Raw genomic sequence first — 18,171 nt, forward strand, 5'->3', positions numbered from 1 at the left:
GGAGTTTATTTTTGCGTATGGTGTTAGGGAGTGTTTTAATTTCATTCTTTTACATGTAGCTCTCCAGTTTTCCCAGCACCATTTATTGAAGAGGCTGTCTTTTCTCCACCGTATATTCTTGCCTCCTTTATCAAAGATAAGGTGACCATATGTGCGTGGGTTTATCTCTGGGCTTTGTAGTATAGTCTGAAGTCAGGGAGCCTGATTCCTCCAGCTCCGTTTTTCTTTCTCAAGATTGCTTTGGCTATTCGGGGTCTTTCGTGTTTCCATACAAATTGTGAAATTTTTTGTTCTAGTTCTGTGAAAAATGCCATTGGTAGTTTGATAGGGATTGCATTGAATCTGTAGATTGCTTTGGGTAGTATAGTCATTTTCACAATGTTGATTCTTCCAATGCAGGAACATGGTATATCTCTCCATCTATTTGTATCATCTTTAATTTCTTTCATCAGTGTCTTATAATTTTCTGCATACAGGTCTTTTGTCTCCTTAGGTAGGTTTATTCCTAGATATTTTATTCGTTTTGTTGCAGTGGTAAATGGGAATGTTTTCTTAATTTCACTTTCAGATTTTTCATCATTAGTGTATAGGAATGCAAGAGATTTCTGTGCATTAATTTTGTATCCTGCTACTTTACCAAATTCATTGATTAGCTCTAGGAGTTTTCTGGTAGCATCTTTAGGATTCTCTATGTATAGTATCATGTCATCTGCAAAGAGTGACAGCTTTACTTCTTCTTTTCCAATTTGGATTCCTTTTATGTCTTTTTCTTCTCTGATTGCTGTGGCTAAAACTTCCAAAACTATGTTGAATAATAGTGGTGAGAGTGGGCAACCTTGTCTTGTTCCTGATCTTAGTGAAAATGGTTTCAGTTTTTCACCATTGAGGACAATGTTGGCTGTGGGTTTGTCATATATGGCCTTTATTATGTTGAGGGAAGTTCCCTCTATGCCTACCTTCTGGAGGGTTTTTACCATATGGGTGTTGAATTTTGTTGAAAGCTTTCTCTGCATAGATTGAGATGATCATATGGTTTTTCTCCTTAAATTTGTTAATATGGTGTATCACATTGATTGATTTGCGTATATTGAAGAATCCTTGCATTCCTGGGATAAACCCCACTTGATCATGGTGGATGATTCTTTGAATGTGCTGTTGGATTCTGGTTGCTTGTATTTTGTTGAGGATTTCTGCATCTATGTTCATCAGTGATATTGGCCTGTAATTTTCTTTCTTTATGACATCTTTGTCTGGTTTTGCTATCAGGGTGATGCTGGCCTCGTAGAATGAGTTTGGGAGTGTTCCTCCCTCTACTATATTTTGGAAGAGTTTGAGAAGGATAGGTGTGGGCTCTTCTCTAAATGTTTGATAGAATTCGCCTGTGAAGCCATCTGGTCCTGGGCTTTTGTTTGTTGGAAGAATTTTAATCACAGTTTCAATTTCAATGCTTGTGATTGGTCTGTTCATATTTTCTATTCCTTCCTGGTTCAGTCTTGGAAGGTTGTGCATTTCTAAGAATGTGGCCATTTCTTCCAGGTTTTCCATTTTATTGTCAGAGTGTTGCTTGTAGTAATCTCTCATGATCCTTTGTATTTCTGCAGTGTCAGATTTACTTCTCCTTTTTCATTTCTAATTCTATTGATTTGAGTCTTCTCCCTTTTTTTCTTGATGAGCCTGGCTAATGGTTTATCAATTTTGTTTATCTTCTCAGAGAACCAGCTTTTAGTTTTATTGATCTTTGCTATCGTTTCCTTCGTTTCTTGTTCATTTATTTCTGATCTGATCATTATGATTTCTTTCCTTCTGCTAACTTTGGGGTTTTTTTTGTTCTTCTTTCTCTAATTGCTTTAGGTGTACGGTTAGGTTGTTTATTTGAGATGTTTCTTGTTTCTTAAGGTAGGATTGTATTGCTATAAACTTCCCTCTTACAACTGCTTTTGCTGCATCCCATAGGTTTGGGTCATCATGTTTTCATTGTCATTTGTTTCTAGGTGTTTTCTGATTTCCTCTTTGATTTCTTCAGCAATCTCTGGGTTATTAAGTAGTGTATTGTTTAGCCTCCATGTGTTTGTACTTTTTACAGATTTTTTCTTGTAATTGATGTCTAGTCTCATAGCGTTGTGGTTGGAAAAGATACTTGATACTATTTCAATTTTCTTAAGTTTACCAAGGCTTGATTTGTGACTCAAGATATGATCTATAATGGAGAATGTTCCATGAGCACTTGAGAAGAAATTGTATTCTGTTGTTTTTGGATGGAATGTCCTATAAATATCAATTATGTCCATCTTGTTTAATGTATCATTTAAAACTTGTGTTTCCGTATTTATTTTCATTTTGGATGATCTGTCCATTTGTGAAAGTGGGGTGTTAAAGTCCCCTACTATGATTGTGTTACTGTCGATTTCCCCTTTTATTGCTGTTAGTATTTGCCTTATACATTGAGGTGCTCCTATGTTGGGTACATAAATATTTACAATTGTTATATCTTCTTCTTGGATTGATCCCTTGATCATTATGTAATGTCCTTCTTTGTCTCTTGTAATAGTCTTTATTTTAAAGTCTATTTTGTCTGATATGAGAATTTCTACTCCAGCTTTCTTTTGATTTCCATTTGCATAGAATATCTTTTTCCATTCCCTCACTTTCAGTCTGTATGTCTCCCTAGGTCTGAAGTGGGTCTCTTGTAGACAGCATATATATGGGTCTTGTTTTTGTATCCATTCAGCCAGTCTATGTCTTTTGATTGGACCATTTAATCCCCTTACATTTAAGGTAATTATCAATATGTATGCTACTATTACCATTTTCTTAATTGTTTTGGGTTTGTTATTGTAGGTCTGTTCCTTCTCTTGTGTTTCCTGCCTAGAGAAGTTCCTTTAGCATTTGTTGTAAAGCTGGTTTGGTGGTGCTGAATTCTCTTAGCTTTTGCTTATCTGTAAAGGTCTTAATTTCTCCATCAAATCTGAATGAGATCCTTGCTGGGTAGAGTAATGTTGGTTGTAGGTTTTTCTCTGTCACTTTAAATATGTCCTGCCACTCCCTCCTGGCTTGCAGAGTTTCTGCAGAAAGATCAGCTGTTAACCTTATGGGGATTCCCTTGTGTGTTATTTGTTGTTTTCCCCTTGCTGCTTTTAACATTTTTTCTTTGTGTTTAATTTTTGATAGTTCGATTAATATGTGTCTTGGCGTGTTTCTCCTTGGATTTATCCTGTATGGGACTCTCTGTTCTTCCTGGACTTGATTAACTATTTCCTTTCCTATATTAGGGAAGTTTTCAACTATAATCTCTTCAAATATTTTCTCACTCCCTTTCTTTTTCTCTTCTTCTACTGGGACCCCTATAATTCGAGTGTTGGTGCTTTTAACATTGTCCCAGAGGTCTCTGAGACTGTCCTCAATTCTTTTCATTCGTTTTTCTTTATTCTGCTGCAGTAGTTATTTCCACTATTTTATCTTCCAGATCACTTATCTGTTCTTCTGCCTCAGTTATTCTGCTATTGATCCCTTCTAGAGAATTTTTAATTTCATTTATTGTGTTGTTCATCACTGTTTGTTTGCTCTTTAGTTCTTCTAGGTCCTTGTTAAACATTTCTTGTATTTTCTCCATTATAGTTCCAAGATTTTGGACCATCTTTACTGTCATTATTCTGAATTCTTTTTCAGGTAGACTGCCTATTTCCTCTTTATTTGTTACGTCTGGTGGGTTTTTGCCTTGCTCCTTCATCTGCTGTGTGTTTCTCTCTCTTCTCATTTTGCTTAACGTACTGTGTTTGTGGTCTCCTTTTCGCAGGCTGCAGGTCTGTAGTTCCCATTGTTTTTGGTGTCTGCCCCCAGTGGCTAAGGTTGGTTCAATGGGTTGTGTAGGCTTCCTGGTGGAGGGGAGTAGTGCCTGTGTTCTGGTGGATGAGGCTGGATCTTGTCTTTCTGGTGAGCAGGTCCACGTCTGGTGGTGTGTTTTGGGGTGTCTGTGGCCTTATTATGATTTTAGGCAGCCTCTCTGCTAATGGATGGGGTTGTATTCCTGTCTTGCTAGTTTTTTCGCATAGGGTGTCCAGCACTGTAGCTTGCTGGTCATTGAGTGGAGCTGGGTCTTGTCTTTGAGATGGAGATCTCTGGGAGATTTTCGCCGTTTGGTATTACGTGGAGCTGGGAGGTCTCTTGTGGACCAATTTCTTGAACTAAGCTCTCCCACCTCAGAGGCACAGCCCTGATGCCTGGCTGTAGCACCAAGATCCTGTCATCCACATGGCTCAGAATAAAAGGGAGAAAAAAAAAGAAAGAAAGAAGAAGATAAAATAAAGTTATTAAAATAAAAAATAATTATTAAAAGAAAATTTTAAAAAGTAATAAAAAAAAAAGGAAAGAAAGAAAGGAGAGAGCAACCGAACCAAAAAACAAATCCACCAATGATAACAAGTGCTAAAAACTATACTAAAAAAACATTGAAAAACAAAAAAAAGACAGACAGAACCCTAGGACACATGGTAAAAGCAAAGCTATACAGACAAAATCACACACAGAAGCATACACATACACACTCACAAAAAGAGAAAAAGGGGAAAAAATATATATACCGTTGCTCCCAAAGTCCACCTCCTCAATTTGGGATGATTCGTTGTCTATTCAGGTATTCCACAGATGCAGGTACATCAAGTTGATTGTGGAGCTTTAATCCGCTGCTCCTGAGGCTGCTGGGAGAGATTTCCCTTTCTCTTGTTTGTTCGCACAGCTCCCGGGGGGGTTCAGCTTTGGATTTGGACCCGCCTCTGCGTGTAGGTCGCCTGAGGGAGTCTGTTCTTCACTCAGACAGGACAGGGTTAAAGGAGCAGCTGCTTCGGGGGCTCTGGCTCACTCAGGCCGGGGGGAGGGAGCGGTACGGAGGAGGCGGGGCGAGCCTGCGGCGGCAGAGGCCGGCGTGACGTTGCAGCAGCCTGAGGCGCGCCGTGCGTTCTCCCGGGGAAGTTGTCCCCGGATCAAGGGAGCCTGGCAGTGGCGAGCTGCAGTGGCTCCCGGGAGGGGAGGTGTGGAGAGTGACCTGTGCTCGCACACAGGCTTCTTGGTGGCGGCAGCAGCGGCCTTAGCATCTCATGCCCGTCTCTGGGCTCCGCGCTGATAACCACGGCTTGCACCCGGCTCTGGAGTTCGTTTAGGCAGCGCTCTGAATCCCCTCTCCTCGCGCACCAGGAAACAAAGAGGCAAGAAAAAGTCTCTTGCCTCTTCGGCAGCTCCAGACTTTTTCCCGGACTCCCTCCCGGCTAGCTGTGGCGCGCTAACCCCTTCAGGCTGTGTTCACGCCGCCAACCCCAGTCCTCTCCCTGCGATCCGACCGAAGCCCGAGCCTCAGCTCCCAGCCCCGCCCGCCCCGGCGGGGGAGCAGACAAGCCTCTCGGGCTGGTGAGTGCTACTCAGCACCGATCCTCCGTGCAGGAATCTCTCTGCTTTGCCCTCCGCACCCCTGTGGCTGCGCTCTCCTCCGTGGCTCCGAAGCTCCCCACTCCGCCACCCACAGTCTCTGCCCGCGAAGGGGCTTCCTAGTGTGTGGAAACCTTTCCTCCTTCACGGCTCCCTCCCACTGGTGCAGGTCCCGTCCCTATTCTTTTGTCTCTGTTATTTCTTTTTTCTTTTGCCCTACCCAGGTAGGTGGGGAGTTTCTTGCCTTTTGGGAGCTCTGATGTCTTCTGCCAGCGTTCAGCAGGTGTTCTGTAGGAGTTGTTCCACATGTAGATGTATTTCTGATGTATTTGTGGGGAGGAAGGTGATCTCCGCGTCTTACTCTTCCGCCATCTTGAAGCTGAAAATCTGTGTTATTTATTGAAACTTGATATGAAACTTACATTTTGGTTGCATTTATCTTTTCTGCGGCATGTGAAAAAACCCGGAAGTACAATTTTAACTGCTGCCCAACCAAGACTCGCCAGACTGGTACTTGGAAGCCTGACTTTTTCTCCTGTAATATTCATTTCGTTAATTTCACTGTAGCTATTCTATCAAAATAATTTTGAAACTCGTTTCTGTCAACCTGCATATGAACCAGGCATTACAGCTTCGCCTGAAACTTCAGTATGACAGAAATACCTCTGATCATATGTCATCACCTAATTCCATTCACTAAGCGTTTTTCTAGCAGTCGATATGGGCTGGATACTGAAGACATGAAAATTAAACACATGGGAAAGGTCAAATCGTTTTTGTTCACAAGGAGTTTGAAATGCCTCAGGGAAAACAGCTATTTACACAGATAACCATATGCCAAGGTGCTATATGGACATCTGACTCAAGCATGAACAAGGTCGGAGCACAGAAAATGGAGAGTTTTATTCCCTCCTGGGATTGGGGAAAGAATCATGGGGAAGGTGGCATTTGACATTAAAGGTCATGAATGCTGGGAGAATTTCACCAACGTTGGGCCGCTATGTCAGTGATATTACTGATGACATTACAATGATATTAAGAAAGCATCATACAACAAAGATTCAGAAGTGGATAAGTTCAGGGCATTTTTTGGAGGGCGCAAAGAGGCAGGCACAAGGCAGTTTAGGACCCATGGATAGAACAGAGTAGAAGATCCAAAAGGGTATGTACTAGAGCCAGATTGTTGGGGACCTGAATGCATGACAAGGAGTTCATGGTTATTCTAAAAAACTGGGACTCAAAGACAGTAGAGCAGGGAAGTGATATGATTAGATTTAGGTTCCAGAGAGAAAGAACTATTGGCTCTTTATGGCACACACTGGAGCAGGTAGGAAAAGGAAGAGAGATGAGCTCAGGGGCTGGAGCAGTTATAATAATAGTACCTCTAAGAAACACTGGAGTTATGTTTGTAATTTATCTGGTGCTTCTATGTGTGTTATATTATTTAACATCAAGCTTCATGTGAGGTAGAAGTGCACTAAAAGCTGTGAAAAGTAGAGAATGGATTTGATGTCATGGAGGAGTGGAATAGACAGAGCTTGTCAATTATATGTGGGATACTAAGAAGAGAGGAAGCTGAGGGTTCCTCCAGAGTTTCTGAACCAGTAGCTTCAGAGAACAATTGTATCAGCCGGGGTCCTGGCAGGAAGCAGTCGACACACTTAAACGAAACATCTGAAGAGTCGAATGAAGGGGCATTTTACAAAGATGAGGGCAGGGGTAAGGGGAACCCACAGGGATAGCATTATTTGCTGGACTAGCAATGGGAGTTCTGAGGACATTACCATCCCTGGGCTTGTAGAGGTGAGGGAGGGGATCAGCTACTGAATGAGTAGGTCTTCCGACCCAGACGGAAGCTGTGGTCTTTAGCAGAGGAACAGAGCCAGCGCAGGTTCGCCCCACAGGCAGGGAGGTGGGAAAATGAACATGTCAACCCCACTCTTGTCCTGCTGCTTCCCCACATCGATTGATACTAACAAGAAGCCAGAGGGCAAGGGAGCCCGTTGATGAGGCCATTAAAGGTCAGCTCCCCAGGGCTCGGTGTGATGTGAAGAAAGGTGAAGACAGTGGTTAGTGGATCTGGAAAGGCAAGTGAGAAACCTCGATATGATCGTGCTACCATTCGTCTTATCCAAATTGTTAGTAAAAGATTATCGACTAAGACTGAGGGCTTTGTGAACCAACTAGCTGTTCCTTCCCCTTGACATTGATCGCCTCATCACCACTGTCTATGTAGTGATGTTACAAGCTGAGAATTCCCTCATGCATCTGTCGTTTCTCCAAAAGAACTTTGTCACATGGTTGGTTGAAATCAACATAGTAGCATGCACACTGCCCATGATATTCCTAAAACCAAGTAATGATCAAAACATTCGATCTAACAGAATGTAACCTTCATGATGCTTTTGTAGTCTGCCTTTTTATTCCTGACTTTTTACATGCTCATAAACACCTGTTTAATTGTGCTGTTTAGTAGTGTTTTGAGGATCAAAATCAAACCTACCAGTTTACAGAAATGCACTTGAAATTAAGAGATAAGCAACTCAAAACAATCATGTATATATTTAGACTGCTATAGAAAAACCTCATGGAAACCGCAAACCAAAAATCTGTGTCTCTTCATTTATTAGAGATGGACACACACACACACACACACACACACACACACATACAAACACAACCACAAACACACACAGAAAGAGAACCTGTAAAAGTTAATGCTCAAATAATGTAAACTGGCCCTGGACATCAATCTTTCAGGCTATTTATTGACCCATTTATTACTCTGACCTATTTAGAAGCCACTAAGTTTAATTAGTGCCACACAAAACTTCAGATCCCATAAGCATTTCCTGCCATATCTTGCCCCTTTTGAATCTTGTATGAGAGAATTCCCACTCTACAATCACCACACCCTATAAGACTTCCATATAAAAGTTTATTAGTATAAGTGGTGTATTTAATATTGCCTTGTCGTGTTTGTGGCTTTATCAGTTTCCCCATCTATATTATAGTGTCTTTGTAAAAACAGCCCATGTCCTGGTTACTTCAGTTGGTGTTTAGTCAATGACTCTTGAGCGGATGAATGAAGAATGGAGGGACAGATGAAAGGATGGAAGAAGTGATCAAGTGGAGGAGGAAATGGTGAAAAACAATACCAGCTTTGTTGTTCTGCGTATCCTTGGAGCTAACTTCACTCTTTCATTTATAATAACGCTGTATACTTGCATCTGTCATTCACATCTTTTCATAGCTACTCTGTGGTAAATGAGATTTTCTTAGAGGCCATAAAGCAGTTCAAATCTGCAATTTCATTAGGCATTCAACTTCCACTATAAAACTTAATGACTAAGCAGATGAACATGGAGATGATTTTGTAAGAAGAAAGGGCATTGGCCCACACATCATAATTGCAATGCTACTGTACAGCATAAGCAATTCAGATAAGCCAGCTGCTCCGAAAGAAACAAGGCTGCCTTCCTGGCAGTGTTTATCAGCCGAATTATGCTCACAATTCTCTTTCAATGCGTACTTGATTTTGATTGGGATATTCTGAATACATCATGTGGTAAAATCACATGGCCCTGAGCATCCTATCTTTTCAAAAGCACCATGCTTCTTGATTAGCCCAATTATATTTCTCCCTTTCCAACCCACAAATTTGTCTCCATTTCACAGATGGAGAAACTGAGGCAAAGTCAATTTAAGTCATATGATAGGTTTGTACCATAACTAGGATTACATCTGGTAAAAGAAGTGTGTGTTTATATTAAGCTGCTAATTAAATTTATATACAGTTATAATAGTTCTTGTGAAAGCATCTTGCGGCGGGTACTCACATAAATTGGTAGAAGTATAAATCGGTACAATCTTTCTGAAAAGCCACTTGTCAACATCTATTGAGAGAAGTGAAAATGTTCATATACATTGACAGTGTAATTAGACTCTAGATATCCATACCAGGGTAAGAATCTGGGATGTGTTAAAGGATTTATGTACAAAGATAGTGTTAAAAACAATGTCAGGCACATAGTAAGTGCTCCACATCATTTCATTTAGTCTGTGGTCCTCCCATAGGAGAGGGGTAGTGTCCTCCCCATCATACAGATAAAAGCTACTGAGGCTTAAGAGGAGATGAAGTAATAAAAATAAAAAGATGAATAAGTCCATGGCCACCTGGATGGTAGAGAGAATTGGAATCCAATATTATTTATTGCACAAAATTTAGAAACTGAATAAATTCCCCAATTAAGAACAGACATGAGAGGGACTTTGCTGGTGGTGCAGTGGTAAGAATCCGCCTGCCAATGCAGGGGACATGGGTTCGAGCCCTGGTCTGGGAAGATCCCACATGCCGCGGAACAACTAATCCCGTGCGTCACAACAATTGAACCTGCGCTCTTGAGCCCTCAATCGAAAACTGCTGAGCCCGGATGCCACAACTACTGAAGCCCACGTGCCTAGAGCCCATGCTCCACAGCAAGAGAAGCCACCGCAATGAGAAGCCTGTGCACCACAATGAAGAGTAGCCCCCGTTCGCTGCAACTAGAGAAAGCCCGCATGCAGCAACAAAGACCCAACGTAGCCAAAAATAAATAAATAAATAAATTTATTTTAAAAATTAAAAAAAAAAAGACATGAGAATGTTAGAGTTACATATGATAGAAAATTATACTTTAAATAACTTTAGTGGTATTTATTTGTGATTTATATCTAAAACAAATATTTATTAAGGACCAATCATTGGATGGGCATTTTCTGTATCCTGGAAATACACATATGAATCTGGAGCTTAGGCAAGAGGTCAGAACTAAAGATAAAATGCACAGGATTCACCGACATGGTATATAAAGCCTGAGGCATTGAATACAGTGAAGTAGGGAGTGAGTGAGATTAAGAAGGGGTTCAAGAGTCGACCCCTGAGAACGTCAACGTAAAGAAGTTAAGGAGACGATAGAAACCAGAAAAAGAGACTGGGGAACTGCAGCTGCTGAGGTGAGGGGTCAGAGTGGAGTCCAGGAAGTCAGGCAAAGAAAATATTTCAAGGAGGAGGGTGTGACCAACCAGTCAAATGCTGTTGAGAAGTTGAGTAAAATATGAATTGAGGCTTGAATTTGGTAATATAGAGGTCTCTGTTGACCTTATAATTGTTTCATTGAGAATGATGATTACAAAACCTGATTGGAGTGGCCTGGGGAGGAAAGACAAACTGAAAAATTGGAGAAAACAAATTTAAATACCTCTTTCCCTGAGTTTCATCATAAAGAAGATCAGTGCGTGGAGGGTAATGATAGGTCAAGGAAGAGTTTTTTGTTCATTTGTTCAAAAAAAGACATTGTGGTATGTTTGTTAAAAGGATTGCTGTAGGGAGGGAAAATTTGTATTTTTAGAAAGAGAAGTTAATTGCAAAAGTGATGTCCTTGAATAGGTGAGAGGAGATGGGCATAGCCTAGGGGTTGACCTTAGATTGGGTCCTGGACAGGTAAGCTATTTTAACAGAAGGAAAGGCAGAGCACATGCGTCCATATGGTTGGTAAATTTTACGATGGAAAAAGGATAAGTATTTCTTCTGATTGTTTCTATTTCCTTATGAGATAAGAAATAAGGTTGTCAGCTTAGTGTCTGGAGAGGGAAGGGGTGTTGGAGATTTGAGGAGCGATGTTAAAAAGTTTTTTGGAGAGTGGGAATGTAGATTGACAATTGAAGAACAGATAGAATGGCCAGGCAGTATTTAAAGTCTACTTGGTCAAAACAGAGGGGTGCAGGGCTAGAACTTATTGGCAAAAGCCTCAAAGGAGATGGCATTTTCTTTTCAGGAAACAAAGAGGGAAAATGGTCTAGATGTGAATCTGAAGCCCTGGAAATCCAGTACCATGTGGGATAGGGCAGAAAAAAAAATAGCTCTTGCTTGAAAAGAATGCAGGAAAAGTAAAGTCCTCAGAGGTGAGCTCAGGTTGAGTTAAAGCAAGGAGCTTTGGAGAAGATGCAGAGAAGAGGAGGAGGAGGTGGAGGGTTTTGGTGATGACAGACTACAGGTTCCAGAGGTGACTGGAAAATGGTTCAAGTCGACTGGGAAAGTGTCCAGAAATGAGCATTACGTATCTTGAGATGCCTGAGGGGCACAGGGCATGCTGTAGTATGCCCTGAGGGTTTCTCATAGAAAGGTATTATTCTATTCGTAGTCTGTTTACTGGGCTGGATTCCTGGTCAGTTGATTTTAGTGAGCTGGAGAGTGTAGATGGGAGAATGGAGTGATAATTTCACTAGAATTGTGTAAGGCACTTCGAACCCTCCTTACTATCACTTTTGCCAGTGTCTAGATGAAGAAAGGGTGGTGCGTTGATAAAGGAAATACTTATGAGGTAATATTAGTGATTCTTTTAATTCAATAGTAAATACAATAGCAGAAATCAAAATTGAATAATAAGAATGAATCGTGTAAAATGCAAATAAGAGCAATTTCTTTTAGATGTGATATTGTGCTGATAATGCATGGTTCTTTAATTTTTTTTTTCTACAATGAGTATGGATATATTTAGAGTCCATAAAATCATTTCTCAATTTTTCGTGTATAATTGTGCATCCACTTATTGTTTTGCCCTTCCAATTATGGACTCATATATTGGCCTAGGAGAAAACAGTATAAACAAAAAATGAAGCAGAATGAAAGGGAATAGATTAATAGTAGCATAAAAGGGAATAAAGGGTTAAAAATATTCCATTGTATGGGTATGCCATAATTTGTTTATATATTCATCTGCTAAAAGACATTTGGATTATTCCAATTTGGGGCTATTATAAATGAAACTGAACAATCGTGTTCAAATCTTTTGTGGACATATGCTTTTATTACTCTGGGTAAGTATCTAAGAGTGGAATATCTGGGTCATTTGGTGGGAGTATGTTTAACTTTTTAGTAAACTGCCGAAGTCTTGAAAAATAGTTGTAACAGTATATATCCCAAATGGCAGTGTGATTCTGTTACTTCACTGTCTCACCAACATTTGGTATTTGACTTTAGGCTTTCTATTGGATGTGTGGTGGTATCTTATTATGGTTTTAATTTGCATTTTCCTAATGACTAATGATGTTGAGTTTATTTTCATGTGCTTGTTTGCCATCTGTATCTCTTTGTTGATAAAATGTCTATTCTCATCTTTTGACCATTCTTGAGTTGTGTTTTTTTATATATTCTAGACATAGTTCTTTGTTGGATGCTTTGCATATATCTTCCCCTAATTTGCAGCTTGCCTTTTCATTTTCTTTCTTTTAAAATTTTTATTTTATATTGGAGTATAGTTTATTAACACTATTGTGTTAGTTTCAGGTGTACAGCAAAGTGATTCAGTTATACATATACATGTATCTATTCTTTTTCAAATTCTTTCCCCATTTAGGTTATTACAGAATACTGAGCAGAGTTCCCTGTGCTCTACAGTAGGTCCTTGTTGGTTATCTATTTTAAATATAGCAGTGTGTACATGTTTTGACAGTGCTTTTAAAAAACAAATTTTTTATACTTGGTGAGATACAACTTCCTAATTTATTTTTATTTTAGAATTTATGTTTCTTGTATCTTATCTAAGAAATTTTGCCAAACCTAGGGTCACTAAGATGTTTTTCTATGTTTTCTTCTAGAAGTTTTATAGTTTTATCCCTTATCTTTCCATCTATGATTTATTTTGAATTAATATTTGTAGGTACTGCTAGATGAGGGTCCAGGTTCATTTTTACCTTTATATGACAATCCAATTGTTCCAGCACCATTTGTTGAAAAGATGATTAATTTCTTTCTATTCAATTTCATCTGTGTCTTGATCAAAACTCAGTTGACTATATCTGTTCTGTTCCATTGATTTGTCTATCTTTATGTCAATACCCCAATGTCTTGATTACAGTAGCTTTATAGTAAGTCTTATAATAATATAGGATAAGTCCTCTAACTTTATTCTCACATATAAGTTTTAGAATTATATTGTCGATTTCTACTAAAAAATGACTGTTGGGATTATGTTTTTCTTGGGATTTTGTTATATCTATAGATAATTTTGGGGAGAAGTGACATCTTAAAAATATTGAATCTTCTGATCCATGAATATGGTATATCTCTCCATTTATTTAGGTCTTCTTTAATTTCTCTCAGTACTGTTTTACAGTTTTCAGTGTACAGATATTGCACATCTTTTATCAGAGTGTTAGACTTGTCCCTAAGTATTTTATATTTTTGATGCTACTATAAATGTCATTGTTTTAAAATATTCTCAGCCTTGTGTAAGTTCTGGAGCTCGTTCTCTCTACTTCTTTTGGGTGGATGCTTCCTTGGTCTCAGGTAGTTTCCACATGGACATGTGCTGATCAGTGCTCAGCCGAGAACTCCTGGAGACTGTAGATCTCCAGAATTTTCTCTCTGTGTAACTCTCTTGTTTCTGGTAATTTTCTCTGTGATGTATAGTAGCTCTGGCTTCTCCACTCTCATCTGCTTCTCCTCAACTGTGGGAGATCTCTGGGCTTCCCCTGGGTTTTCCCTCCTTGAGCTACAACCTAGAATCTCTCTCCAGGCACCAAGCTGGAGCAATATAATGTTCACCCTGTCTCCTTGCTCTGAGATCACTGCCCTGTGATGTCTGATATTCAATGCCTGAAAGCAGTATATTTTGTTTTTTGTTGTTGTTTCAGCTGAAAGGGTAAGTGCAGTCTCTCCGTTGTGTTCAGAAGCAGAACTCCTTTTAATCCACTTTTCAATACCTCATTTGAGCATCATGCCTCTCTGTGAAGAATACAGATAACCACTGCTGTAGGCAAAAATAATGTCCTCCAATTATGATCATGCCCTGATTCTCAGAACGTGTAAATATTAATGTTATTTTACATAGGAAAAGGGACTTTTCCTATGTAATTAAGGTGGGGAATCTTGAAAATGGAAGATTATTCTGGATAATTCAGGTGAGCTCAACCAAATCATAAATCCTTAAAAGTGAAGGACTTTCCTAGGGCAAAAATTAAAGAGATGGCTGAGTAAGGAGTTGATATTTTGTTGTTGGCTCTGGCTTTGAAAATGGAAGAAGAATCCAGATAGCCTCTAGAATCTGGAAAAAACAGGGATATCAGTTCTCTAGAGACTACTGAAAAGAACCAGTCCACAACATTTTGACTTAGCCCAGTGAGACTAAGTAGTCAGGCTTCTGACCTACAGAACTGTAAGATGTTTAGTTTCTGTTGTGTTAAAGCTCTATGTGATCATTTTTTACAACAGCAAGAGAAAAAGAACACATCTGCAGAACATTTAAATTTTTAAATGGATAAACTTCAAAAATATATATAATAAACTAGCTATATTTTTCTTTGTAATCTATAAGTTACACTGCTGCCATTTCAGTACCCATTTGTTAAAATATTCTCCAAAGTATTTTTCCGACAGAGGCTTCATAAACTCTAGTTCCATGGCTGATGTTTTGTAGATAATATTCTAGTCTTATTAGTTTCTCACCCATTTGTCATTTATTTGCTAGTCACTAGTCATCCTATCCTCTTGGTGACAACTTAAGTATATGACATATCATTCTGTCCCTTCCACTCTATCATCACGATAATAGTTTTCATTTAGCAGGATAGCTTGTGTCAAAAAGATCGAGATGAATTTAGGAATCAGAATTTCAGGATTACAGTCCTCGTTTTGTTATTGTATCACTTTGGGCAGTTTCACTCTGTTAAATAGAATTCATGTTGGTGTGGCTTGGAGGCAATTGCATTTACTCTTGCTCAGAAGTCCCATAGGAGGTGGAAGGAAGTGGAGAAAGGATTCAAAATCCTTTTGTGGTTGAATTTTTTTTTTTTCATTTTAAGAATGAATAATTAACAGAGGGGAGTATTTTACTTAGAGACTAAGAATTTTAATGTAAGTCAGCATACAAAGAAAGAATATACATGAAGAATACTTTTAAAAAATTGAGGTAAATTTTACAAACAGTAAAATGCCAGATTTAAGTGTATAATTTTTTGAGTTTTGTGTACACATATGTAACTACGACTTGAATCAAGAAATAGAACAGGTTTATACCCAAAGAAAATTCCCTTGTGCTCCTTAAAATCTAGCTTTGCCTCTTTAGAGGCAAACATTATTCTGACTTTTATCACAATAATTTAGTTTTACACATTTTTGAACTTTATCTGTATACGGAATCATACAGTATGTATTCTTTTGTGTATAGCTTCTTTCACACACATAATTTTTTGAGATTCATCAACATTCATGATGTTGTTACATGTATCAATAGTTTTTTCTTTTACTCTTATCCAATCAGCTTTACTGAAGAACAATTTACATACTATGGGGAAATAAAATATCCCTGGTTTTCTCAGTGCTCCTGTAAAAAACTTCAGTCTCCTGACACATGGAAATGCATATGATGGGAAGATAGAGAATGTTTGCTTTCCTTTCCCCTAGAAATATTTCACTCTTCCCACACCATGAGAAGAGTATGTAGCCATTTGTCTAACTAAATACTCTATGTGAAAGGACAGTACAACTTTTCTTATTTCCCTCACATGGCCAAAATGTTACAGCTCAGAAGAGGCTCCAAAGCCCCCAAGGTTCAAGGAAGCTTGGAATGTCATCTCCTCAGGTGTTTACATGTCAACAGGGACAAAGTCCAAATGTTGGAGGCATTTCTAGGTCAAAAAAAAAAAAAAAAAAAAAAAATCCAAGACCCAGGGGGCAGTCTGGCTCCTAGAGAGGTTTTATTGACATTCCAAAAGGTTAAAGTCAGAACCTAGGATCCTTTCCATCCTGGCTCCAAGGAGCAAAGGTTTCTCTCCATCTTTTTGGCAGGAGAGAGGGAGGCAGGGCTTCTTTCCTGGGTATAAATGGCAAGAAGCCATTGTTCTCTGTCTCTGGTCTACAAGGTATAACCCACCAGTTGTATAGAAAGTTTAAGTAACCTGAAGATAAAGAATTCAAGCGTACATGCTTAGTAATTTAAGGACAACTTAATCATTTATTGTTTAAAAGAAACTGACAATTTCATTATGCAGAGAGTTTTCTGTTTCACCCCCAATTATTTTTCAACAGCAAACATTAGAAATATTGTTAATAATATGCTTACAGCATCCAGCACTTAGAAGGTTGGACACACACAATGCTGAGGTGCTGTCGATTGGTACAAGACTGATTAATTCAATAGACCCATTGGCAACTAAATTTAGAAAATAATTTTAAATTTGTGTAACAAGTTACCCTGGGCGCATATGGCTGCACAGATAAGATGTGTATCATCTCCTCTTATGTGTCTTCTCTCTGTGGAATAACTTGGTACTTTCCACAGCTGGAGTTCAAATCTGTACATATGTTTCTAATAAACTGTAAAGGCACAATTCATATAGTATATTGGTGACACCTCCTCAGAAAATGTTACCAGAAGGGCCCTTCCAGGGCCCGAGAGTGGGCTCTTGTCTAACATCCGGAAATGAATTGTTTGAAGAGACACACACACTGACAAAGCAAAAAACTTTATTGGGAAGGGACGTCCAGGTGGAGAGCAGCAGGGAAAGGGAACCCAGGAGACCTGCTCTACCACGAGCTCGCGGTCTCAGGTTTTATGGTAATGGGGTTAGTTTCCCGGTTGTCTCCGGCCAGTCATCTTGCTTGTGCCCATATTTGCTCTGACTCTGTCCTTCCTGGTGGCCCGTGTATCTCTCAGACAAGATGGATTCCAGCATAAGGGTTCGGGGAGGTTGGCAAGACATATTATGGGCTGGTGTCTCCTGCCTCCTTTTGGCCCCTCCTGAATTCTTCTCGCTGGTGGAACTTGTCACTTCCATGTTACCTCCTGTTGTGAGATAACTCATTCAAATGATTATTATCATGCCTGGGCGGAAGGGCGGGCGGTTTTTATCAATGGTTCCCTAACAAAAAGAGAACACAAAGAAGAAAGTCATGGTTCCTGAGACAATAATCTTTGTTTAAGAAGGTCGTTTTCAAGGATGGGTGGCACCTGTGGTGATAATTCCAAATTCAGGGTAATGTCTGTGCTTGACCCTAATATCCCTAGAAAACCTCTGTGATCTATAAGAGAAAATTATTATAGAAATAAGATAATTATATCTCTAGAAGACCAAAAAAAATCTGAAAACCTTAAGCATTCTCACAATTCTCTGAATTATTTGGGTGTGGAAAAAATAACCAAATATTAGTTAAGCCAATAAGGGAAGGAATTGAAGAATTCAGACTTATTTCCAGGAGTATTATTAAAAATGTGTTGTATGTCCCAAAATGTTTATTGTGACATTTTCTGTAATTGATAGCAATATTCTATAATGATTTAGTAAAACATAGTACATCAGATCCTTCCTTTATTTTCTCATGGCATCCTATGTATTCTTCTATTCTCCTATTTTTTTTTACCATGTAATTATTTCTTACATTCCCTCACCGACTGTGAGCCTCTGAGAATGACAGTATGTCACAAATACACATCATTAAAATCACTCCCTTGGATATTTTCTCAATTCATTTGCTCCTTTGTCATTACCATGTTATCCTAACTTGTCAAAACCACAACCCTAGTTAAAGTTAACTTTGAACCAACTTTGCACCTTCATTCATGCAGCTAAAAATGGCTGGAGAAAATAATCAGAAACATACTGACTGGCGTCACTTTTCATGACCACGGACATCCAGTTTGACTTTCATCCTCCCAGCAATCAACCCCTGGCTCGTCCACTGGCCTGGATCACCATTTTGTACTTCTCTTCTTTCCT

Source organism: Balaenoptera ricei, chromosome 14 (genome assembly GCF_028023285.1).
Source record: "Balaenoptera ricei isolate mBalRic1 chromosome 14, mBalRic1.hap2, whole genome shotgun sequence".
Taxonomy (NCBI): Eukaryota; Metazoa; Chordata; class Mammalia; order Artiodactyla; family Balaenopteridae; genus Balaenoptera; species Balaenoptera ricei.